Source organism: Triturus cristatus, chromosome 6 (genome assembly GCF_964204655.1).
Source record: "Triturus cristatus chromosome 6, aTriCri1.1, whole genome shotgun sequence".
NCBI lineage: Eukaryota > Metazoa > Chordata > Amphibia > Caudata > Salamandridae > Triturus > Triturus cristatus.
The window spans coordinates 1,402,532,949-1,402,559,035 of NC_140589.1; the positions used below are offsets into that span (position 1 = coordinate 1,402,532,949).

General features: G+C 47.4%; 1 protein-coding gene and 1 long non-coding RNA gene across 4 annotated transcripts in view; one reads left to right on the forward strand and one right to left on the reverse strand.

Moving 5' to 3' along the window:
- ECT2L (epithelial cell transforming 2 like) overlaps positions 1 to 26,087 on the forward strand; it is a 445,514-nt gene that overhangs the window by 347,860 nt on the left and 71,567 nt on the right. The gene's annotated exons all lie outside the window — the stretch shown is intronic.
- LOC146821468 (uncharacterized) overlaps positions 15,988 to 26,087 on the reverse strand; it is a 52,157-nt gene continuing 42,057 nt past the window's right edge. The window contains exon 3 of the long non-coding RNA XR_014963175.1: positions 15,988 to 16,113. This is a non-coding gene — a long non-coding RNA (uncharacterized LOC146821468). The remainder of the gene's footprint in view (positions 16,114 to 26,087) is intronic.

The window sequence follows — 26,087 nt, forward strand, 5'->3', positions numbered from 1 at the left end:
CCCTGATCTACTCCCGTCCCCCCCTTCAGAATTTTGCTGCTGGTTTGGATCCCCCACTTATGGAGCACGTGTTGTCACTTTGGATTGCGGGTTGCCTTGCGGTTGTAGTTTGTTTACGTTGTTTTGCATTAAGAAAATGGAACCGTACTGTGGGCATGGAGCCTTGAGGCCTGCACCATTGATCACTCCTGTTTTCCTACTGTGCACCGCTGAGAAAATTTTTTGCTGTATGTATGTAATATGCTTTTGATGCTCTAGCGGCCGGCCGTGTGGTTGTAGGCCCATACCTGTAACTTCTATAAACTGCAATAAACGGTTTCAAAAAAAAAAAAAAAAAAAAAAATGTCATGCTTCATTTATTTTTATTACTACCAATGTAGAACAATGGAGTATGCCAGTTTCTTGCTGATCCACATGTCTGCAAATGTGTTGCTTTATATGTTTAAGCAGCACAGATATGGTGGCAGTCATTATTTGTGTAGCCCTTGCTCTGAATTCTCTTCACAGGGAACATAGATATTTAGCCCATAAATTCTACAAGAGTCTATCTTTAACTTATTTGGTGATTTTAATATAAGGGCAGAGTCCACTAACCGTTCGGATACCTCAAATTTTGTACACATGTGCGCCTTTCTTGATCAGCATGTAGATGCTTCCACACATATGGTGCTTTCTACACTTGACCACATCTATGCACAAAGTAACTTCTTAAAGATTCACTTTGTTACCCCTCTCCCATTATTTGATCACTCTCTGATTTTATTAGAATTTGTACAGAAACCAAAGGCTCATTTGCCTCTTTCCCCTGCCAACTTCAAAAGACATTGGGTATCAGTTAACATTAACAACTTTACAGACGCCCTGTCTAAACGTCTGCCAATAGTATTTGACACCTAACTGCTAGAGAATTCCTTTACCAATTGGATTGACTCCGCTTTGGACTTCTCTCCAGTTTGTAGATGCACCATTCCCAGGACACACCCAGTACTGCCTTGGTATACTGACAAACTGAAATCTGGTTTGCAAACAAACCAAATGGTGCTTTAGAACAAGCTTCAGGAACAAATGATGGACGGAATGCTGAACAATGCAAACATTCACCCCCTGTCACAAAGATCTGGGTTTAATCCATTGTTCTTTTGCTCACCATACTAACTGACCTGGCAGTTCGGGCTGGACTGTTCCCATTGGGCGCAGGGTCAAGACTGATTTGCATATGGCTGGGTTCAAACTGGAATGGCCTGGGAGCAAAGAAACGATGGATTTAGGCCCAGATCTCTGTACTGGGGTGAATGTATGACATTGTCTGCATTCTATTATCATTTGTTCATTTTGCATTAGAACAAGCTTCGGCACTATCGATAGTGACACCTATTCTAAATGCATGTAATTTGTATAACCTCTTTTCACCCTGAACATATATTATAGACTCTCTGTGCCACTTAAGAAGCTTTTACGTTTGTTGCTGAACTCTCCTCTTTTAGCTGCGGTCAAAGTAGTAAGTAAATGTGGAAAAAAGCAAAGGCGCTCCCCTTATTAAAGAAGTACACTGCAGACCTTACGATTTATCACAACTAAAGGACAATGGGATGTCCATTTTTACTGAATCTTTGGTCAACATGTAGCACTGCACCTTTTTTGTTGTTGTGAGAAATAACTCCTATTTCGATTCAGTTCAGATTGGCTTCCAAACAGATCATGCGTGGATCCTCCTGGATATCTGCACTGCATTTGCCAAAGCCCCCATCTCATCCTTATAGCTCCTTTGTAGTAAAAGGGGGGTTGGTGACGCTGCCCTTTTGTGGTTTGCCTCTTTTCTTGCATACTGAGAATATACTGTGCAACTTACCACATTTGGGCCTGCTTACCACCCTATTTATGTTGCATTCACCAGGGCCCCTCTCAGTTATACATTGCTTGACCTTTTTTATCATCTCCCTTGCCTGCCTCATAAAGAAATATGGCTCTGGCTTTTTCATCTACACATCTAACCTGCCATCGGTTCCTGAAACTTAGCCTTCTTCAGATATTGACCAATTGCAAGAGGTTTTACCAACTTTCCTAGGAAAAGTTTCAGAATGTATGTTCTAGAATCATATCAACTTAAACGCTGATAAAACCGTGTTTACTGTCTTTAGTTATCATAATGCCATGTGGCCTTTCATGCTTGCAGTCTGCCATACATTTTTGTAACCAAAACATTTTTATTACATTTGAGGTCATTGGTTTTTGGCATATCCAGCTGATATCACAGTATTAATACACATTTCTGACGCATCTTTGGAAATTCCATTATAATTATCACTACAGTTTTGCCTATGGTGATCTCACAGACTCTCTAGCTTTACCCCTCCTTCCCTGTAGTTGGGATGACTGTTAGAGCTTCCATGATAAGCCATAGCGGTTTACATTCGATTATTAGACCTTCCTACATCTACCTATATTTAAAGTACACATTACCTAATATGATTATACAAGAAATACCCCCTGCGTTGCACAGTGCCAAAGTAAATCACTATATCGTGGAGGGTCAGATGGTGAGGGAGTCCCATTGTCAGAATGCGAAAGAAGATCCCACATTGAATCAGAGTCTTTGCCCTCTTTGGACATATTACAAGCCAGCTTTTACCTGCCCATAATCAACCAAAGTCTTGTCCGCCAATGGCAATATCTGGAGGCTCGTTCTTCTGCCAAACTGCTGGCACTGCAGTTTTTGCTGCTCTAAACTATATCAAATTAAGATTCTGTCATCACGGGATTGGTAGTGCATGTCAGTAATATGTGCTCCTGAGACTAAAAACATGATTGACTGTGGGAGCGAGTAGTCTCTATTTTCCTCATACTTGCGAAAACCTCTTTCCAAAAGAGTTGAACCTTTGGACACTCTCACCAAATATGTGCCAGCTCGCACATTAGGCCCCCAGTCTCTCCAGCAGAGTGGGCCAGCTATAAATTAAATGTATTTAATTTGGTAAGGAACATATACCAATCAAAAATACATTTATAATGTGCCTCCTTTCCTAGAATACTGTGTGCGGCCTTGTTGAGGCTTCTCCAGATCTGTGCCTACTGTATCTCTGTAAGTTCTGTGCACATTAGTAAGTTCCATAGGTCATTATAGAGGCGTTAGTCTCCAATGTTGCGTTTCATAGTAACTGATACAGTGCGGATATATTTCCCTTGCCTCCCAGGGCTCTATGAACAAAGTTCTCGATGGGTGAGTGTTGCATCCTTATTTGGGGCCTGTAAGACTTGACTCCCTTAGTGAACATATCACTCAACATACAACAGTCATCTGGTTAGGTATCAAATGGGTGCGGTCGTAATACTGTGGACAATGCAGGATAATAGTGTATGGAAGTATGGAGGGAGGATAGGTAGTCAGCTTCAAATGTTTGTTTACCTTGTCCCAAACTGTTAGTGTTGTCCTGTTGGGTGTACTAAGTTATACATTAGGGGGGGGGGGGGGTCTGTCTATTCAGGGTTTCCACACTGAATCCCACACTGAAGGACCTACAATTGCCCTGTCCATGTGTAACCATATTTTTTGGGAGTCCCACAAGCACAAATCTGCTACAGCTCTTAATTTGGATGCAGTGTAAGGCCACTTCTCCCTTTGTCGGCAAAGGACTTTATATGATACTCTAGGTCTCCTTCCTCCCCAAATGTATTTCAGAATCATACTATTAGGGGAAATAGAAAGTTATTGGTATCAGTAGGGCTTGAAAGATATAAAGCATTCAATCAATCAATCAATCAAGAAAGCTTTATTCGATTTTGAGATTTAAAATCATAAAAGCGTACATCAAAATATTCATACATATATATACAGGTAAAAAGTCTAAAAATGATTTGTTTATACATAGTCAAAGTCAATCGGTATAGTCCCCTGTTAATGAAAAAGTTTATCGAATTACAAAAGAATCCAATTAAGATTAGTACATTGAGCTCCGAAACTTAACAGCCAGCTTTAAAAAGCTCGTTAATGCGATAATAGTACATTCATTGTCCAGCTGTAATAACCTAATCATAGCCAGTCTACAAGTACGTAATCCCCAAGACTTTAAAAGTGGTTTCAGAAATGCCCCCCTGGGCAACTGATAAAATTTACAAAAAAGGACACAATGAATATTGGATTGGGCAGAGGTATCATCACAAGGGCAGGGTGGGAGTTCATTCGACCAAGAGTTGCAGAGAGGGAAAGCAATCATACGATAAAAATTTCCGAATCTAAGGCGAGTGAGAAGCATTCGGGCATAACAAGAAGGCTGAGTTAATAAGTAGTTTTGGAGGCCTTCTTGCATGGTTATTTTTTGGTAGTTGAGAACTGTATTTTTTATTTTTTCCAGATTCCATCTTTTAATTATAAGATGGTTTAAAGCCAGCTCTCTTAAGGTCTTCCTAGAGACCAATTCCATGGTAGAAGGCTTCATAAAAAACTCAGGGTGGCCAAGGTCAATCATCATATTTTTTACATATGTGAGCCATTTTATATTAGTTAGTCCGTCGAGGTTGAGACAGTCAGTAATCAAGTCTCTGTTAAGTTTGGTCTCCGGAGTAACCCAAATCTTATGCCACAAAAGTATAGGCGCAATTTTAATGATATCTAGAATATACAGCAGACCCAATTCAATGTGTATAAAATAAGTCGATGTGGATTTTGAAACTCCTAATAAGTAGCACAAAAATTGATTTTCAGTTTTTTGTAATAGTTGTGCATTTTCAATACCCCAGAGACCGGCTCAATAGGTGGCAGTGGAAATGCATTTAGCCTTATAAAGAACGATCAGCTCTTTCACTGGTCTGCCACCTAATTTAGCTGAGAACTGTTTTAGCGCGCCAATAGCTCGGGTGAGGGCCAAATTTCTAGCATTTATCGCTGTATGCCAATTTCCCCTCCTGTCAAAATGTATTCCTAGGTAGGAGAAATTGTCCGTGGTCTCGATTCTGCTGTTATCTAAAAAGATTGGGCAAGGCAATTTCTTTGTTCCCGGACCACAAGCCATCGTGTATGTTTTTGCAATGTTAATTTTTAACCCTCGTTCATTCATATAAGTTGCAAACTTCAAGACAGCCCTCTGAAGGCCTATCTTGTTCCGAGACATAATGGCGGCATCATCAGCATAAAGGAGTATTGGGGTCGGAGCTCCTAGAATTTTTGGGTAATCATGCTGTGATTCTATTAAGTATTGGCCAATAGAGTTTATGTATAGGGTAAAAAGAAGGGGGGCTAAAATGCACCCCTGTCGTACCCCTCTCTTAATAGGGAATTTATCAGAACACTCGCCTTTATTTCCGTAACGGACTCTAGCACCTGCATCACGATGCAGAGTTCTTATAAATGCTAGAATGTTAAAATCTAAGCCCATTTCAAATAATATGGACCATAGTAGCTCATGGTTCACGCAATCAAATGCGGAACTCAGGTCCACAAATGTGACAAAGAGATTTCCCTTTTTTGCCTGCGTATATTTGGATAAAACTAAGGCCAAGTTTAAACTCTGTTCTATGGTCCCTTTTCCTGGACTGAAACCATACTGTAAGTGGGATAATACATTATTTTCCTCTGCCCAAAGTTGAATTCTATTTAAAATTGCCCTTGCTGCTACCTTCATTAAAGCATCTAAAAGTGAAATTGGGCGGTAGCAGGTTGGGACATTTCTGTCTCCTTTTTTAAAAATAGGGACGACTATAGCTTCAGACCAGGATGGTGGGAGCCCATGTCGATTAAAATTATTTAAAACATTCGTTAACAGGGGAGCCCAAAGATCAGTTTCTGCCTTGTAGACATCCATCGGGACGCCGTCAGGGCCGGGGGCTTTACCTAAAGGACTGTCTTTAATTGCTTTAGTAATCTCCATGCAGTTGAAGGAAATCCCTATTGGGAATATAATCGGTAGAATTGTGAGTGGTTGAATAATAACTCCGTCAATCAGGGGGTAACCGTAATTAAGGTTTTCTAATTTGTCATATAAGTTTTTAAAGTGATTTACCCAAATTTCCCCGTTTATAGCCATGTCTATAACATCTGTCTGGTTTTGCTGTAAATAGGGAGCGTTGACCGCTTTCCAGAAAGCTGTATTGTCCCTGGATTTAGACGCTTCAATTAAGGCCGACCAGGCCTCTTTCTTTAAAGTCTGTTTCCTGGTTTTTATGGCCAAATAGTACAGTTTTCTGGCTTTGCTAATCTCAGCAGGTGATTTGATGATTTCATGCAGGGCCCTTTTTAGGTTTTGAAGAGCTTTAGTGCAGTTTTTATCAAACCAACCATGGCCAATTTTAGTGTTAGGTTGACGCTCTCTTGTTAATAATTTTTTTAGTTCAGATTGGATTTTTAAGAAGGGAGTCAAAAGTACTGATGACTCCTCTGTTTCTGTTAGACAGGCAAGTATATCGGGTAGACTAGTTCCCATTAAGGTATGTAAAAGAACGGCAGGGTCAACCCTGTCCCATTTTATAGAATAGCCATTTTTTGTGGCTAGATTTATATTGGGATGGTATTTAGGTGTATCTACAAGGATCTCCTCAGTCGTTCTAATTTTAAGATTGAAAACAATTGGGTAGTGATCACTAAAGAAAACATTGAGTGTTTCCCAGGCGATAACAAATCCTTCATTGGGTGGAGATATAAGGGTAAAATCAATGGTCGAATTGCATCCCCGCCCGTGAAAAGTTGGTTTAAAGGGGGTATTTGGGGTGCAAAGTTCGTTAATAAAAGACAGGTTAAAATGGAAAAGCATGTAATTAAGAGTATCGCCCAGTTTTGAATGAGCAAAATGTGTAGGGTTGTCGTCCTTATGTTTACCAAGGCCGCAAATGCCATTGGAAACATGTGGGCAAATAGTACAATTAAAGTCGCCCAACCAGATCAACACCGACTCACCCTTTTTCTGGGCCTTAGTAGCATTGACACTCGACATGAGATTATCGATCTGGCTTTCTAGATTGCTACTGGGGATATTATTATAAAAATTTATGAGGGTTAGAAATCTTTCCCGCCCCCAACTAACATTTAATATCTGGTAATACTCAGTGAATGTATGTCTCAGTACCTTTATGCCCTGCGTTATTAAAACATATATGCTCAAACCTCCTTTATTTCTCCCCTGAGAGGTTATTTGTGCAGGAGCATGGAAGGTCTGGTATCCTGGGATGTGGAGTTCATCTATAGCCCACGTTTCCTGGAGGCAGATAAAGCTATAGCATGTAACTATATCTAGCCACGGTTGGTGTGATATTTTGTTAGAAAGGCCTGCAACGTTCCATGAGATAATGTTATCAGCATCCCCTATTTCCCTCATAAAAGGAGCATTTTTATTTTTAGCTCTAATTTTTAAAGTTTGGGGGAGAGGGGGACTGAAAAGGGTTGGACAGTCACAATTAGAAATAGTCACAGGGTATAATTTGTCACCACTGGCTTGTGGCTGATCAATGAGTGCCACACAATTTAGGATTCCCGTATTACAAGTATTAACAATATCCGTTCCAGGGTAAGAGGTGGCAGCATGGGTATTAACAGTCGAGGTGGGAGCTCCACATGGGTCAAACTCCAGGCTAGGTTCTATCTGTCAATCAGGGTCTTCTAGATCTGTAAGTGCCTCAAAACGGTTTGTGACTGGTATAGGCCAGGTTGAGTACTGAGGTAAGCTATGTATGTGCTGGTGTTGGTGAAGAAAAGGCCTGTCTGGAAAGGGTGAAAGAGAAGGAGAAACATTCCAGCGACTAGGGTTTCTAGGATGTTGAATCAGAGGAACAGTATTAATAGGTCTTGAATAATGGGGCGCTGCAACTGTTCTTGTATATCTAGGCGGCCTACGGATAGAACTGTTACCTTGAAGAGTGAGAAGGGATTGAGGATAGAAATAACTCAAAACACGTGTAGATATTCCTTCCACTCCTCTTTCTAGAAACCAGTCCGCTATGTAAGTGACTACTTTCTGATCTTTAAAATTTATAGTCACAATGTCACCTTCTATATCTTTGGGCCTACACCCAAGCCAGGTCAGCCTTCGCACAAATAGAATCTCACCATTAAGATCTGAGGGCAGAGGTCTGTTCTTACTTAACCAGTATATTACTTTGTTTTTAAGTTCCACAAACCCCTCCTTCTTTCCTGGACTTAATTTTGGCACACCCGTAAGTATAATAACATATGGGGCAGATTCGGGTGGTAAGTCAATATATTCGTCCATTCTATCAGAAAACTGTCGTGAGTTTGGCTCCCCGGAGGTTCTGGTCTTTTTTCCTTCTAGTGTGTTTTGCGGGACTACTTTTTCCCTCTCTTCTAAGGAAGTGGGCGCAATTTCGGAGACAGCTAAAATGGCTGAAGGCTGAATGTTTGTATCATTAGACAGTGATGCATCTCTTCCAAGAGTCATAACTGGTTGTTTCCTCTGGTCAACAGTTGTTTGAAAAATAACCAGATCCTTCAATAAGGAACCATTTGAGGAAGTTACAGTTGTTAAAGTGTCTAGTTGCTCAGCTAGCCTTTTTGTTCTCTCATAGAGAGGTAGAAGAAGTGACTTCACGAGTTGTTCGAGTCTCTGGAATAGACAGTCATTGGGGTCACGGGCAGAAGGTAGCGTAGTATCTTTGCATTTTGAAGAGCTGGGGGATAACCTCGGCGCTTTGGAGCAGCTACCTGTTGTTCCTGCGCCGCCCCTCTTTCTTTTCAGAGTTGCCGCAAGTCTGGGTTGTTTGGGGGAATTATTTTTCCTAATAGGCCTTGGTTTTATTTTAGGAGGCGTATTCGGTAGAACCCCTTCTATAGCGAGGAGTGGGGAAGTCTTCGCACCTGTGTTAATGATGATTAAGTCCCTCTGAGAATCTGTTGTCAGCGGCAGATCCTGAAGAAGTAGCGGAATGCCCGGGTCACTAGTTGAAGCAGAAGTATTTACCAGATTGTGTGTTACAGATGAAGGAGACGGAATCAACTGAATAGAACCCAGAGAGGAACGTTTATCAGAGAGTAAACCATGGGACAGACGACGTTCCGTGTCCGCTATTTCGTTGTCCAACTTAGAAACAGCTTTGGCCAGAAAGTGGTCAAGGGTCCCTTTCCGTGGGCCTCCCACTAGTGTAATCTTGCCTTTGGATGGCTGTATAGGCGGTGTTACAGGCATACTTAAAGTGTGGGCACAAGCAGTGGAGAGGTACAAATATACGCGTACTGTAAACACAAAGATTACAAGGTTCGAAATATAGTGTTTACCGCAGACTATGTGACAAGGTTTGTGAAATATCTTACTTGTGAATGCCAAAAGGGATGGCCCAGCCCGGCCTCTTCCGGCCCCGGACGGCCACAGACGGTCCCGCCCTTGTCCCGGGCTTCTCCCGGCGCTGCCCGCATTCATTTTGATGGTAATAATTCTACCCAGGTAAGTCTTCCTGTCTTTTTAGGTCCCCTTATATTTTCACCAAGGGTTGTAACAGATTCAGTGTATATAAATCTACAATCTCTGGTGTCAGCTTTAGCCCTAGATAAGTAATTCCTCCTATAGCCAATCAGAAACTGGAATGTTCCTGCAATCTCATCTATCATTGTTTGTGGAAGTGTCAAGTTCAGGGTTTCCGGTTTAGTTGTGTTAAATTTTAAGCATGCCACCCTCTCATAGAGTGTTAAGTGGTGCTGTTTTCTGGGGAGTGATCTGACTGGCTCCACCAGTGTTAAAAGCACATCATCAGCAAGGGGGGTAATCTTGTGCTCTTCTCAGTCAAATTCTTCCCCGTCATTCCTGATATGAGTGGCCAGGGGTTTGATGCAAAGGGCCAATAAGAGTGGAGAAAGTTGGCAGCCCTGGCAAATTCTCCTCTCCAAGCAGAACGGGTCAGAGATCCCCCATTTAGGATCAGTCGGAATCTAGGTCCACATTGTCCTGCCATTGTTATAAATTTTGGCCCCATCCCCGCTGCCACCATGGTTTTACTGATGAAGCACCAGTGAACACAGTCAAATGTTTTTTTCTGTATTTAATGATGCTACCATTTTCTCTTATGAAACTTAGTTAATATGGAGGTATAAGTGCTTGGAGGATATTCTCTGGAAGCTGGGTCAGTATTTTGGTGAAGATTTTAACATCTACATTTAGTAGCTCAATTGGAAAAGCATTGCTCCCAGTCCTTGGCCTTTCTGTATATTAGCGAAATGAGGCGTGGGCCACTGTGAGAGTAACACCTCCCAGTGTTGAGAAGGAATTGTATAAGCATGTTAGTATAGGTATTAGTGTGCTCAGGAATGCCTTGTATAAGCTCCTCGAAAACCCATTTGGGCTGGGTGTCTTGTTAGGTTTTTGAAATGTATAGCGTTTTAACTTCATCTTCTTAGATTGTGGTCTCCAGAGCTGAACCCTAGGTGGCTATAACTCTGGCGAGAGGATAAACCACCAAGTATTCATTCTGCAGTGACTAGCGAGTTGTCTGCGGTATAAAGTGCAGCATAATATTTGTGAAAAACCTTAAATTTGTTGTTGTTCCCATTCACTGAGTAATCCTTTCCAAATACCTGTTCCTGTTTAATACAAATCTGCTTTCTAAATTGATTTCTACATTGTTGTCCTGTAAATAGTAGAGATGTTTGAGGCACATTAGCAATAGTTCAGTCTTACTGGTATCTAAAATATGTAGTTGGCCCCTCACAGAGTTAATCTCTCATAATAGGCTGTGGGAGAGAGTCTCTCTATATTTCCACTCTATTACTTTGAGCTCTTTTCCTAGGTTTTACCTGTACTGGTGTCTCAACTTTTTGATGCAACAGACTTTTGTAATACATGTACTCCACGCATCAGCCTTGAATGCATTTCATATGGTTGATAGTGAGACCTCTTGCATATAACTTACCTTAAAATAGTCTGCAATTTGAGTGTGTAATTTCCCTGGCAGTACTGGATCTCTGAGTAAGGAGGGATGAAGCATCCACCAGCTGTTTCGTTTTGGTTGGTCTCCCCAAGACAATTCTATGGCATGGTCGAAAAGCACCATTGTCCCATAACTGAGCAGGAGAACAAAGAGTGCAATGGATTATTAACCATGATTGTAGTCAGTCTCAGTCCTGGCATATGTCCATTGGACATATGAGAACAATATAATATCTTGTTGCGCTCATGTTGTTTCCTCCAGACATTAGAGCCCGAGTTCTTGAAGATTAGTGTTAAGTGATTTGGAAAACTGTGCATGTGTTTGTCACTATTCTATTCAATGTTGGGTTCTATACCAAGTCTCCCATCAGGAGAATATCTCCTGCGAACTCCACTACGACATCCACTACTCCTCACAGAAAGTTATCTTGGTCAGTGTTTGGGGCATATAGCGCTGCTATAGCACTTTTCTTCCCCACTCGTAGTCCACTAACCAGGAGACAGCTACCCCCTTGTCCATCCTAAGATCTGTTAAAATGAAAGGCAAATGTCTGTGTAAAAGGAGTGCCATCCCATTGTTCCATGAGGTTCCAGACACATACATTATGTGCAGGTATTGTTGGTTTGGTCTTACCCTCCTCCCCTTTTTTTCTTTTTTTAAGTGGTCTGCCTAGAGGGTAACTATGTCACATTGCACACTGTAGCATAGGTGTGGGACAGTCTAATGACCCAATGACAGAGGCCTCCAAAGCTATTAAAGTTTCATTCTTTTGATTAGACAACATCTTCTTTTGTGGTCTGTAGGGTGTTGGCTGCATGGCCTGTCCATGCTTCCAACAGCACAGGCAGCCAAACCCACACCCGTATGGCCTTTGGCCGTGCATGCCATGGGCTTTCCAGCAAGGCCTGCCCTGCAGCTAAGTCCTGCGTCCAACCCCTTGGCGCAGCCGCCCTCCCTAAGCCACTTCAGACCCCATGGACCACATCTCCGTGGCCTTGTTCTTTTAAGGGTAGGGGGTAGGTGGCCAACCATGTCGAGCCACTGCAGCCTCCTTCCCTGATCCACTTTGGGCCCCAGGGACACCATCCTCAAGGGACTTTGGTATTTATTTTAAGGCGAGGGGGTGCATGGCCCTGCTGCCCAAGCCACTAAGGGCCCTGGAGACTCCAGCCGCAGGACTTTTTTTTATGAGGAGAAAGGGGTATGTTCCCCCAATCGCTGAGTCAATAGTGGCCATGGGTACCTCATCTCCTGGGGCCATAAGATATTTCTAAAGGAGAGGGGGTTCACTGACCCCTTTCCTGAGCCACAAGGGGAACGCCGACTCCATCCGCACATTTTAGAAAGGTCCCAAGATAGATTTCAGCACACTGTGACCAGCAATTTGTCTTAGCAAATCCGCTTATGAGGGCACCGAAAAAGAGAAATACAGAAACTGACATGAGCACACATGGATGGCACCAAAATACGCCTCCTGTCCGTCACATTTGGGGCAGTGCGAGATCGTCACGGTACCATGTGCCGCCACCATGTGGTGTACAAGAGATGCCCCTTTCCTTCCTCTAATAAAAGCATCCTTGTGCAGTAATCCCACCCGGGGCTCTACCATCAACGAAAATAGCAGGGGAAAGCAGGTGGTCCTACCCTTTTCCTCTACCTACATTTTCTAATAAAGAGAACCATGAAGCACCATTCAACGGTGTTGAAAGCTTTGTCTGCATCTAGTGATGCCAGTGCATTCAGCTCTTTAGCTCTACTACAGAGTGATATATTATTATGTAGTTTATGTATATTAAGCCAGTTATCAAATTTGTCCAATTGAATTAGAGCAGGGGACTCCAAACTTTTCTCTAACAAGAGCTACTTATGTTCAAACAAAATCATCCCCAGCTACTAATATTGTTAGAGTGGCAATTGTGACCACATTTGGCAAGATTAGATTAGTGGCCACCATATGCAATATTTCAGGCAGTGATCACCTCCGTTCATCATGAATGGTTGCTAGCAGGGAAGTAAAAAAGACTTTCTCAATGTGAAATGGCTCTTCGTGGGTAATACAAAAAGCCCATAGCTGCAATGCACCTGGCAAAAAAGCTAATAATATTAGTAATAATTGTCCTTAACTCCACTTGATTTATCACTGAAATATTAGCTTTAAACATTATTTAGAAATTAAACCATTATTCTCCAAGCATCAGTTCATGAGATCTTAAAATACACACATTTTCATCTCAGTTAAATGCTTTTCAATTTTGGGTTAAATGTAATATTTCAAGTAAGCAAACGTGTCTAGTAGACTTGGCTGCACACAGGAGAGCTACTTACAGGTAGCTAGGGAGCTTCCAGCAGATCACGTGCTACTGGTTGTAGAAGCCTGAATTAGAGTATGCATAATCAAGAATAATCTTTTATACTAGTACGTAGGCCAACATTTTAGCCTCATGATTGGCCAGTAGAAAGAGTTTTTGGTTTTTGAGTTTTATAGATCAGTGATATGGAGGCAGTTTTCAAATCTTTTGGTAACACCTTGTCTTTCTTAGATGTTACATATATGCCAGACCTTGGTTGGACACTGTTTTCCATCTGGCCCAAGCATTTTTCTTGCCTATTAGTGGAGAAATTGCAGTTTTAATTTCCTCTGCACTAGTTGCCCCTTCCATCATTAGTTTATGTTCTGAATTTAATTGCTGCATCTGGCAGTCTGCTTCGCAAAGTTTTTAAAAATACTTGGCAAATGGTATCTGCAACTGATTCAGCTCCTGTCACCATAACCCCTTCTTCGGCTTTTTATCTCTGCTATTTGTCTTGATTCTTCTTCCCTTGCCCACTCCATATAATCTTTTTTTTTTGCCTAAGTAGTGTGAGCTGGATTGTATATTAATCTCTTTTGACCTTTAGTAATCTTATAGTGTGGTCGGTGAGATTCTGTGTGCTTTTGTTTTCAAGCTTATCCCTGTCACAAAAGAGCTGTACACCTCTAAGGTGCATCTCAGTGGGACATGGCAGCAAGAAAAACTATAGTATCTTGTATGATGGTCTTAGTGGCCTCCCATTCACTTAATGCATTTCTTACTGACCCTATATTTTCTGTAAACTAGTTGACAGTAGCAAGTGACCATGCTTCCACCATCTTTCTGCATTTTTACCAGTCCCCATCCCTTTCCTATTGCGTGGATCTATTGCCATCACCACCATCTGACTGGTCTGATGTTCCTTGCACTGGGAATGTGGGATAGTTGACTCTGTATGCCTGTGCCCATCTGGTAAAGTAGTGATCTGTTGCTGAGTCGAAGTTATTTGCTTCTTTGTCAAAGCAATAGTATTTTTATGACCCATGTTGACCTCTCCATACATCATGGTGGTCCATAGCATTAACAAAGCACTTCACTAGCACCATCAGTCTTCCTAATCATTGATCTTTCAAGGGAATCGTTCATAATAAAATTAAAATCCTTTCCTGTCATCAGCAAGGTCTATCAGAGCTTTAGTAGGAGTGGGTCTAGTATCTGCACTAATAAGAATTGTAACCCAGGACACATATACAATATAGAAGTTGATTGGTAATATGTGTTCACTCTCACATGTTCCCAAGGCTACTGCATAGTGTCCCCCACTGTCTGTCCACACATTTTCTACTGTGAAAGTTGTGAATATATGAATCATAGTTTCTACACCACTGAATTTTTGAAATATCTGAGTGGCAAAGTAGTATATATTCCCACATCACCTATACAGTGGCAATATTTTCCTCTGAGCTGTATTTCTTGTAAGTATATTAAGTATATTATTCCAGCTCTCTGAATGGATATAAACATATCTTTTTATACTGTTGTCCACAAATTTGTGGTCCAGGTAATACACTTAAGGGACTTTGTTGTGTGGGTTTAATATTTATGTACTTTAGTTTACCACAGCATGCTGCTCCTTCACCTTGTTCCTAATTTTTGTACTATTATATCTTCATGCCGAACAGTGAAACTATATCAAACAAGTCAATTTTCCCACACCCCAATACATGTTGTGCCTTTTCACCTTGCCCCAACACTAAATAAGCAACTAACTTGTTGTGGAAATACCTTTTCATTTATACCACCAGTGAAGTGAGCAGGAGTGGTCTACAGATGGAGAAGGTAGGATTCTCCCTCCCCTTGCCATGCCCCAGGAGTCATACCACTGTTTCCCCTTAAATAATCATTTTGCCAGACCATAAAGAACAAAGCAGGCTATTAACAAGATCTTTTTTGTGTCGTGTTTTCACCTCGACATGTGGTACATGCGCGTCGCAAACCTTAAGTAAGATTTATGAAGTCATGCAAGACCACTTTGCGTGGCTCCATAAATGTGGAGTAAGGCAACGCAGCACCAATCGTTGTGTTGCCTTACTCTGTCCTGTGAAGGCTTTCTTTTGGTGTTTCGTGGGTGTTCCTATGCAACTGCCATGGATTTTGACGCATTCCCAGATTTACCAGAGCTGGTAGATAGGGGAATGCGGCAAAAAGATATGCCTTCCCAGGAGAGACGTAACGCGGAGAAATATCTTTAAATCTCCTCATTACTTCCTCTTTCTATGTGTGCTGCATTTTGCAGCACAAATAGAAAGAGGAATATGTCTCTCAGGATTATTTATGGGCAGGAATGTCCTCCTTCCTCTGCAAAAACAATCCTGCATTCAACGCAGGCACCCTTGCCCCATTGTGTAAGGGTGTCTGCGTTGGCGCTAGGCCGCCAATAGGGCGCCAGAGCAGGAGGAAAAGGCAGGAATGCGCCTTATTGCCTTAAATACAATGCATTCCTGCGCTTTCCCTGTTACGCAGTGCAAAGCAGCAAAGTGACTTGCTGTGCTGCACTGTGTGAATTGTTACATAAATATGCTCTAAAGATTCTGTTTCCTCTCATGTCATATCTCTAATTTTCCGGTTTGTCTCAAAGCGCAAAGGCCAACATTGTTACACCTCTCATATGCATAAGGAGGAATAATCAAAGGGTTTACTGAGCTTGTCCTTTTGTGTAAATTTTAAGGTACCTGTCACTCTTTATTTGCTTCTTCAGGTTCTAATTCTATGTTTGTCAGCTGGAACCACTGTTCTCTTATTACCTACCTGAGCGTTATATTCCTGGGTATGAGGAAGGCACTCAACTTCTGTTTCACTGATATGTTTGTCTTCTTTCGTACTGTGCCAAGCCTTCCGTGTTCTTTCATGGTTCAAGATATTGGGCACAAGCTTCACTCCCATTTTCACTCCCATTCTTCTTCGGGTGCTGTAAAATGCCATATCGTTCCTTCAGACACTATTTATCGTTGGACACAGAATATCAAAAATACAGTATGCCTTTTTCACAGAGAACCTTCTTAACTACATCAGACCTATTCAGCTACTTCTGTTCTATCACCGTGAAGTCTGGGAAGAGTAGAATTGTGGAGTTGCAATCTAGGATTGGGGCTTGTTTTCTGCAGATTGTAGTATGGCATTGCGATCATGGTTAAAAAGGTGGGCAATGATAGTTCAGATTGGCGCTTTTTATTTTTATTTCTTTATTTTGCATTTCAAACCATAGAATCTTGACAACATAGTAAACAAAGGACACTTTCCCACTTGCATGACATTACATTTGCAGTAATTACTAACAGACTTACGTTCCAAGGTAATACAGTAGAGTAGACAAGTAGCACAACATATCATGTCAGTACCAGTCCGGGTTCACCTACAATCGAAGTGTTTAATTAATATTATACCCCCATTTTCAAATGATCGCTAAAAATAGCGGCCTTCCACAAATCCCCACGCTTCGAACGGGCACCCTATGGGGCGATCGTCAATGCCAAGGTGCACCTCAGAGTGACTATGCCACGTGATAGTATACACTCAGTGCAGGTCACTCTCCCTCAGCAGCCTCATTACCGCCCTCCTTAGCAGCTCTATACGCACTATACAGCGCCCAAAACTTCTTAGGCCTATTACGGGGAGGGAGGAGTTTGCTAAAGTACTCCGTTTGGGTACAACAGTACAGCATATCAGATGCCCATTGGGCCGTTGTAGGCAGCGGTCCTTTTGACCAACAAATCGCTACTCTGAGCTTGGCTACCAGAAGCCCCATGTCCACTAACCTACGTATCCCTGCCGGCAAAGGTTTAGAGTAGCCCAGCAGCGCCAGGGCCGGCTCCGGCTCAAGCTCACACCCTGTGATTGCAGGCATTTCTGAAAACACACAATCCCAAAATTTTGCAACCCCCGGACAAAGCCATGCCAAATGCATGAAGTCAGCCACCTGCTCATTACAATGCTCGCACCTCGATTCTTCCCTCAGACCGTGCCTGCAAAGTCTTTCCGGGGTGTAGTAAACTCTATTGAGATATTTGAAGTGTATCAGTCAGTGTTTGCCGTTAAAGGAAACTCTTTTCGTATTAGTGCAACAGTATGACCACATAGCGTCATTAATATCCATATTTAGATCCCTTTGCCATGCCAAACGGGCCTTTGTATAATAATCCTCTCTATAGGACATAGTATGTTTATAAATTTTAGAAACTAGTCTCGTTGATGCATCAGTTTTTATAACTAATGAAAGGGCAGCCAGTTCAGGCGGTTCCATCAAATCAGTCCCTAATAGCTGAAGTAGTGCGTGTCTGGTTCTATGAAATTGAAACTTGGTGAGAAGAGTAGGCATGTCCGCCCCTACTGTTACGGTGTCCCAAGTTTTTGCAGTGCCACCCTCAAATAAATCCCCTACAGTACTGACCTTAATGGAATTAAGCGCTCGCACAACACCCCCGTCTCTACATGGCGGTAACCAATGACACCACTCCAGCGGAGCAAAAGGTGAGTACAGGATAGCCCCTGCTTGCATCTTTAGAGGGTGATGCCAGGCATGAGAGGTCGCATTGATCCAGTCCTGTGGTCAGGGGGCAAAAAAAGCAGCGTAGGCAAGGGGTGGGGGGAAGCAACCTCCCTTTCAATGCGCAGATGAAGGATGTCCGGCGAGCCATACATCCAAAGAAAAGCATGTGCACACTGCGCCGCTCTATAATAAAGATCTAAATCAGGCATCCCTAGTCCCCCCATGTGATATGGTAACATGAGAATTTGCCACTTAACCCTTGGTTGTTTGCCCGCCCAGGCAAGTTTTACCAGAATAGTGGTGAGCCGCTTAAAAAACACACTGGGAAGAACCATTGGGATATTTGTAAAAAGGAACAGAAACCAAGGGAGTACAACCATTTTCATTATAGATATTCTTCCTAGGAGGGACAACGGCAAACGAATCCAATTGTCCATGTCCTCTTCAAGTTTGCTTACCAGCACGCCGTAATTTTCCCTAAAAACAACCTCCGAGTCCAAGTGCACCTGAACACCAAGATACCGCACCAGGTCTGTAGTCCACTGCAGCAGATAATCAGGGTCAAATTGAGTCGTGGATGGGGTCAGAGGGAAAATGATTGTCTTTGACCAATTAACTCGCAGCCCTGAAACCCCACCAAAGCAAACTAATTCTCGCAAAATAGATGAGAGATGCTGCTCGGGTTCACGAATATAGAGGAGCGTGTCATCCGCGTATGTCGATACTATAAGTTCGTAGTCCGGTACATGTATACCTTTATTTCTATGGTATTCGTGGAGTGCGCAGGATAAAGGTTTAGCCACCAGAGCATAAAGGATCGGGGAAAGCGGGCAACCCTGACACGTACCCCTAGTAATACCGATAGAGTCTGTTACCAGGTCGCCAATTTTTATTCTGGCCGTAGGTGAACTATACAGTACCCCTAGCAACTGTAAAAATACCTCCCCCAGCCCCATCCGTAGCAGAACCTGTCTCATGAAGGGCCATTCGATAGAGTTGAAGCCCTTCTCCATTTTTTTTTTTTTTTTTTGAAAACCTTTATTGTGCACATTTATGTCATCTTACAACGCACATTCACCGTCCAGGTGGTAAAGCAGTTAAATCAAGTGTACATCACCAGAGATAAGAACACGGCCATTTAGCCGACAACCCGGAGGTCCGGCGGCATTATTCAGGATGACATGCACGCAGAAGGGGGGGTGTGTGCGTTGTAAAGGGAGTAGGCGCGGAATGTTACGTATGTGCTTTTTTTTTTAGTTGTAGAGGTGTCTCAGGTGCGTGCTATCAACGGTAGAGGATGGCGCTGTGATCTAGCCCACTCCACAGCTATGCCGGCTGCCACCCAAGCCCCAAGTCAGTGACCCAGCGGACGTCACCATGTCCCCAGAATGTAGAGGCCTCCGGGTGGTCGAACGCCAGTAGCGCGCTCAGAGTGCAGGCCGCAGCGCGGCAAGGATAACCCAGTATAGCTCACAGCTATACATATGGCAGCGCATAGAGCTGGCGAGCCTGGTGTGCAGCATCATAGTCCTTATCTATCCCGTGTATGCATAGCAAAAAGATGTGCTAGGGTTAAGGTCATAAACTCAAACAGGGCTGAGGGGGAGAGGGGGAGTGAAGAAGGGGGGGGGGGAGATCGGTCTGCAGCAAAGCAGGAGGGTCATTGGCTGTCAGGCTGGGCTCGGCAGGACTGCGCGATGTGCGCGGGGGGTCGCAAGTCAGGGGAGGGGAACAAAAGAGACAGAGGGCTTTCAGGGAGGTCAAGACTCCCTAGTGTCCGCGTCCGCCCACCAGTATCCCCAGAGCGTCAGGGGCAAGCCGGGGCAAAAAGGGGGGGGGGGGGGGGGGAGACAAGCATCGTCCTCCCAGCAGCCCCAAGGCCGGCGCTGTCCCGTCAGCGGGGGTGCAACATATCTCAGGGATTCAGGTTATCCCCCTATCCCGGCAAGCCCCCTGGAATGTCCCAAGGAGAGTGTCCCAGAGGTGTGCGATGGGGAACTTCCGGAGCCCTGCCATTTCCTCGCGAAGGAGCACCGCGCTCTCTGCTTGCGCCCAATTAACAAAGGAGGCTCTCCAGTGGCGTACGTGTGGGGAAGCCACTGCCTTCCAGTGCTTGGTAATCATGCGTTTGGCCGTGATAAGACCCATGTCCCAAAAGCGTGCCTGCACCTTATTGTCTTTTGTGCGCCTGTAGAGCCCTAGAATGCATGTTTCCCACGTGTGCGGGAGCCGCCCATCTGCGCCGCACGCGAGCAGTGACAGCACCGTGCCCCAGTATGCCTGTATCTCCGGGCAGTGCCATAGCATGTGTAAAAGGTCCGCTCCCGGCAAGGAGCAGCGCGGGCAGGTTGCGTCTGCCCTCGCGAAATATCTGTTAATTTTATCAGGGGTGAGGTATGCGCGCTGCAGGATGTAGTACTGTATAAGTTTAAAGCGGGGGTTGCGTGGGATGTTCGTTGGGCCGGCCAGTATCATCGCCCATTCCTTCTCCGTCCAGTCTCTTCCCCTGTCCGTCGCCCAGCGCTCCCTCGATGCTATTGTGGAGGGCTGCGAGTGCGTCTGCAGCGCCTGCGCCAGCCAGTGTACGACGTGCGCGCCATGGCCCATAACGTGTAGGTACTGCATAAAGGTATGTGTCGGGGGCTCATCTGTCATGTCACCCCAGGAAGCCGTGAGTGTGCGCAGAATGGAAGCATGTAGGAGGAACTGCCCCGCCGGGAGGGTCGAGTCTTCAGACAGGTTGGCGAACGTGAGCAATGCGCCATCAGCATATAGGTCACTCAGCGTGTCCACCCCCGCCTGGTCCCAGCCAGCTAAGCGAGTCGCCGTGAGCGGCCCCGTCGGGCTGGGCATACCCAAAAGTGGCACGCTAGGGGCATAAGGTTTCGTAGCGCGCGTGAGACGAAGGCTCCTCAGAAAGCATCTGCGCGCCACTGCCAGGTAGATCTGGGAGGGGCAGGGTGCGCGGGTTATCGGATGGAACAGCGCATTAATGTGCGTTTGCGTCCTTGTAGCCATATGTGTGGCCGTGTCTTCGAGGTGTTTGCCGCTCAGCCATCCCGCCACCCATTGCATCTGCGCTGCGAGGTAATACAGCTCCAGATTAGGAACCGCCAGACCCCCCGAGTCTGTGGGCATATATAATTTAGTCAGCGCCACTCGTGGCCTTCCCTTGTTCCAGATGAGCGAACGGAGCAGTGCCTCTAGGTCTCGAAAGAGCCTGACGGGCACATACAGAGGCATGTTCGCGAAGTAGTAGAGAAGGCGAGGTAGCACAATCATTTTGGCTAGCGCCACACGGCTGGGCACGTTCAGGGGGAGGGTGTTCCAAAAGCTAATTTGCGCTCGGATAGAAGCGATCGCACGGCAAATGTTCCCTTCCAAGACATCCGCCGGTGTGCGGTAGATTTGTATCCCGAGGTATCGGAAAGTGGTGGGATGCCATTGTAGCCTGTCTCCCCCCAGCCGGATGTCACATTCCTGTACATCAGGGTTGAAGGGGTACGCCCCCGACTTGGCCCAGTTAACCCTGAGGCCCGATATTCCTTCAAAAGTGCGGAAAACGCCAGCGAGGGAGGCAGGGATGGCGGTTATGTCCCTGACGTACAGTAGCAAATCGTCTGCATACAGTGACACGGCGTGTATTCCATCCGCCAGCGGGATTCCCCATTCCAGCCCGTGTGCTCTAAGGGTCGTGGCCAATGGCTCCATGGCCAGTGAGAACAGCAGTGGCGACAACGGGCAGCCCTGGCGGGTGCCCCTGCAGACCCGGATGGTGTCCGAGATGAGGCGGCCTGTGCGAACCCGGACTGTCGGTCTGCCGTAGAGCAGGCCAATCATAGTCTGGTATCCCCCCCCCCAGTCGATATTTCTCTGTAACCGCCCGCAGGTACGGCCACTCCACAGAATCGAAAGCCTTCTCTAGATCCAATATGAGGCATCCCGCTCGCGGCCACTGCCGTGTAGCGTACTCCTGCACCCGGAAGAGGCGGCGTATGTTAAAGGAAGTGTGACGTGTGGGGACGAACCCGTTCTGGTCACTGTGTACTAAGGTGGGCACATGGGGGGCCAGTCTTCTAGCCAAAGTAGAGGCCAAGATTTTATAATCTGTGTTCAGGAGTGCCAATGGGCGATAAGAGCCCACCTGTGCACCATCCTTGCCGGGTTTAAGAATGGAGACCAGCGTGGCTTCATTTAATGTGGGGGGCAGAGCGGCAGTCTCTGCTGCCGCGGTGTACATCTTCAGCAGCTCCGGAATGAGAATATCCGAGCCGGCCTTGTACATCTCGGCCGGCAGTCCATCCGGGCCCGGCGTTTTACCATTTGACAGGTTAAAGATGGCTTCTCGGAGCTCATCAGGTTCCAGGGGGGCACCTAGTTCGTCCTGCTGCGCAATAGTTAGGTGCGGCATTGGCAGGGGGGAGAGGTAGTCAGCAATAGCCATAGGAGGAGCCGTCAAACGAGAGCGATACAGCCCTGCATAGTGAGCCGTGAAGGCTTCGTGAATGCCGGTTTGCGTGTACACTAAGTCCCCCCCTTCCGTCTGTACAGCCGCCACTGGTGTCGAGCGGGTCTCCTGAGAGATGAGCCACGCTAAGAGTCTGCCAGGTCTGTCGCCCAGGTGATGCGTCCTCGCCGAGTGCGCGGCATAGTTTATGTTCCGGAGCCGCTCTAAAAGGCGCACGTGCTCTGCGCGGGCCTCTTGTAGCGGACCCCCGTCGCCAGCCACAGCCCCCTCCTCCCGTGGCAGTAAGTCCGACTCCAAGCTGGTCAGGTCCCTCTCCAATTGGAGCCTTATGTGCCCCTGTGCGCGTAGGCAATGTCCCCTGAGTACCACCTTAAAGGCGTCCCATTCCGTCTGTGGAGTTGACGCCGTGCCAGCGTTGTCCTCGAAGTATTGCGCAATGCATGTGAGCAAGTTGTCTCGGAAAGCCGCGTCCAGCAGCAGCGCAGGCTGCAAACGCCAAGTGGGGACAGGAGGGTGCGGACGCGCCCAGGCCAGTGTCATGAAGTGTGGGTTGTGGTCCGAGTGCGTGCGGCCCATGTATTGTGTGTCCGTCACGTGGGGTAGGAGGGCAGCGGAAGCCATGAACCTGTCCAGGCGGACGTGCAAGTCGTGAGCGCCGGAGTAGTAAGAGTATGTCCGCGCCCCCGGGTTGCGTTGCCGCCAGACATCATGTAGGTCCCACTGTGCAGCCCACTCCAGCAACGCTTTTGTGGCTCCCCGTGTAGAGGCATTAGCGGGGGGTGGGAAGGAGCGGTCCAGCGCTGTATCTAGTGTGCAATTGTAATCGCCCCCTATTATCCACGAGGTTGCGTGCCATGGTGCCATGGCCTGTGAGATTCGCGCCAGAAAGCCGCCCTGATCTACATTGGGGGCATAGAGGGACATTAGCGTGAGAGGCTGGCCATCTAATCTGCCCTGCGCAGCCGCATATCTGCCCTCCCCATCCACCGCCACCTCCGTAGTTACCCAGGGGGTCCCAGGGCGTATCCATATCAGCGTGCCACGCGCATAGGAGGAGTACTCCGTAGCGTAAAGCTGCCCCCGCCATCGACGGCGCAGCGCTTGCACCTCAGCACCGTTTAAATGGGTCTCTTGGAGCAGTGCTATGTTGATGCGGTGGCGCTTTAGGTAAGAGTAGATTTGGTAGCGTCTGGTTGGTGTGTGCATTCCCCTGACGTTCCAGGTGCATATTTGTATATCAGTCATGTCAGCTACTCATGCCTGCGCGCCATCCCTCCCCCCAAGGTGCGGTCCCCCGGTCGGAGACCCCCCAGCTCCAGTAGCCCGTCCCAGCCGTGCAACTGTCATAGGTGTCATATTCGCAGTACCATGATCTCCAACAGGGTAGTGGGGTAGGGAATAGGGGGAATACAAAAAGCCTTAACATGGCAACAAGTCCAAATACCAAAAGGTCGGCCACACAACAGGTCGCCGTCCAAACACTCAAGTGAGCTCGCAAACTATACAGTCTAAGGGGGTGCTCGTGGTTGCGTTCAAACAGGAAACAAAACAATGCAGTTACTGGTGCGCCCAGTGTCCCTCCCGGGTGCTGCATGCAAGCCTCCACTGGCCAGCGGACGCCCAGCGTCTCCTATTCCATGCTGCGGCAGCTGTACGTTCAGGTATTAGTCTGGGGTGTGAAAGAGTGTCAGGGGGAGGTGTAAGCCCCCTCCTCCCAGGCTGGTCAAGTTGCTGCGGGCCGGCGCTCCCCCGCGTCCGCAGCGGAGGTGCGTGAGCTGCAAACGAACAAGTAGGTAAAGTACTTACAGTGGCCAGCGCCGCATTTCGGTTCCCCAGGGTAGCGGCAGTGTGATCGGTGGCAGGTCCAGGACAGCCCCAGGGCCAAGCGGGGCAGTCAGGCAGGAGCCCTGGCGGGTTCTCATTATGTAGGGAGCAGCAGTCAGGGCCAGCCGCCGTCAACCAAAGAGATCCACAGTCTGGGGTGTGACCTCCGGGGGTCCCCCAGAGCTCTGCGTGTCCGGTAACCCATATATCGCCTCGTCATCTGTAGAAGACGCTGCTGGGCTGGCGCCCAGGTGGAGCGACGGCGCCGGGGAGTTGCTGATTTCCGCCACTCTGCGTAAAGCATCTTGTTGTTCTTGTTGGACCAGAGCCGCCGGCGGGGAGTGGCGTGCTGCCTCCCCGTGTAGCGGTGGCGTGGATGATCGTCGGCGGCGTCGCCTCCCCGGGCCCCTGGACTGTTCCATCGCGTTGGCCCCCGGCGCCCTTCGCGGCGCGTCAGGCATACCTCCATCCAGCCAGGCCGCAACCTCCTCAGGGTTCATAAAGAAGTGGGTCTTGTCACGTAGCACGACTCGTAGTTTAGCCGGGAAAAGTAGCGAGTATTTTAGGTTTGCCTCTTGCAGCCTCCGCTTGACAGCCAGGAAGGAGCGTCTCTGTCCCTGAACTTTCGCAGTGTAGTCCGGGAAGAACATCACTGCAGCGTTCTCGATGGTGACCTCCCCGAGGTTCCTGGCTTCGCGTAGGATCGCGTCCCGATCTCGGTAGTTGAGTACTCGAAGGAGGAATGACCTGGGGTTAGAGCCCGGAGGGAGCGGCCGCATGGGCACTCGGTGGGCTCTCTCCACCACGAAGTGGGGGGAAAGTGTGCCAGCTGGAAGAAGGTCTCGCAGCCAGTCCTCGACCTTACGTGCGGGATCCGCTCCCTCCCATTTCTCCGGGATGCCCACGAGGCGAATGTTGTTTCTTCGTGCCCGTCCTTCTGCATCCTCAGCCCTGCCCTCCAAGAGGTCCATTCTGGTTTGGAGGTCACGCACCTTTTTGTCTGTTTGTGCCACCAATGGTTCAACCGCCGCCACTCCATCTTCCAGTGTCTTAGTGCGGGCCTGCAGCTTCTTGTGGTCGGCGCGGAGGTGGGTTAGGTCAATCGCCACGCCATCTATTCTGGCCTCCAGGGAGGCGCGCGTCTGTTGCAGCGACTCTTCCATCCGCTCCATGGCCGCCAAGACGCTGTCCAGCTTCGCCGCCACGTGGTCGGTGTCCATCTTGTGCGCCGTTTTCATTTGTCTCCCCTTTGCCCCCGCAGACCCCGATCCAGTGCGTGTCCGCGCTCCTCCCGGCATGGGGCTGGTGGCGAGCGCAAGGCAATGACCCCCGGCGTTGTGTGTCAGGGGCCCGTCGGCCGCAGCAGGTCACCCCGGCGTCTCCGGGATCGCCGGTGGAGGTCGCGCCTCACCCGCCGCAGAGCCAGCAGCTCCAAGCAGCGCAGGGCGAAGGTCTCTTCCCAGGGGAGCAGGGCACCCGCGTAGCTCCGATCAGGTCCAATCTCTTGGAGGTTCGTCAGCGCGAGTGCGGCCGCAGGCGGCACAGCATGGTGGTCTATGGAGAGCCTGTGCGAAGGAGGCCAGACTACGGTGCAGCAGCCCCCAGGTCAAAGCGGGGGGGGAGGGGGGGAGGCGAGTTCCCCGCGTCGCGTCTCGGGTCCAAGGGTCGCCGTCGCCCAGGGGGTCACAACAGCAGTCGCAGGGCGTATCCTAAGCCGCAGCGTGGGGCCTGCGAGGGCAGCTCAAGCCGCGGACTCGCGTAGGCGCCGTCCCCAGGTGTGGGTTCGTCAATGCGGCGCCAGGCCCGTCGTTGGTGGCAGCGTCGTGCAACGTCGCCAAGGAGCCCCAGGTTTGGTCAGGGCATGTAGCTGGGAGCAGATTAGGGCCAGCTATGGTGTTGGATCGCGAGAGGCTGCCGGGTCCCTCGAGGCCTGGTGCGGCGCCTCAAGCCGCGGACTCGCGCCGGCGTTCTCCCCAGGCGCGGGCTCCCCAGGGCGGCCCCAGTCTCGCCGTCGGCGTCGGTGGCGCGCGGTGCCTCCGATGAGTCCCAAATTTGGCCAGGGCATGCAGGAGACGCCGAAGTAGGTCCGCCGGCAGTTTCGGGC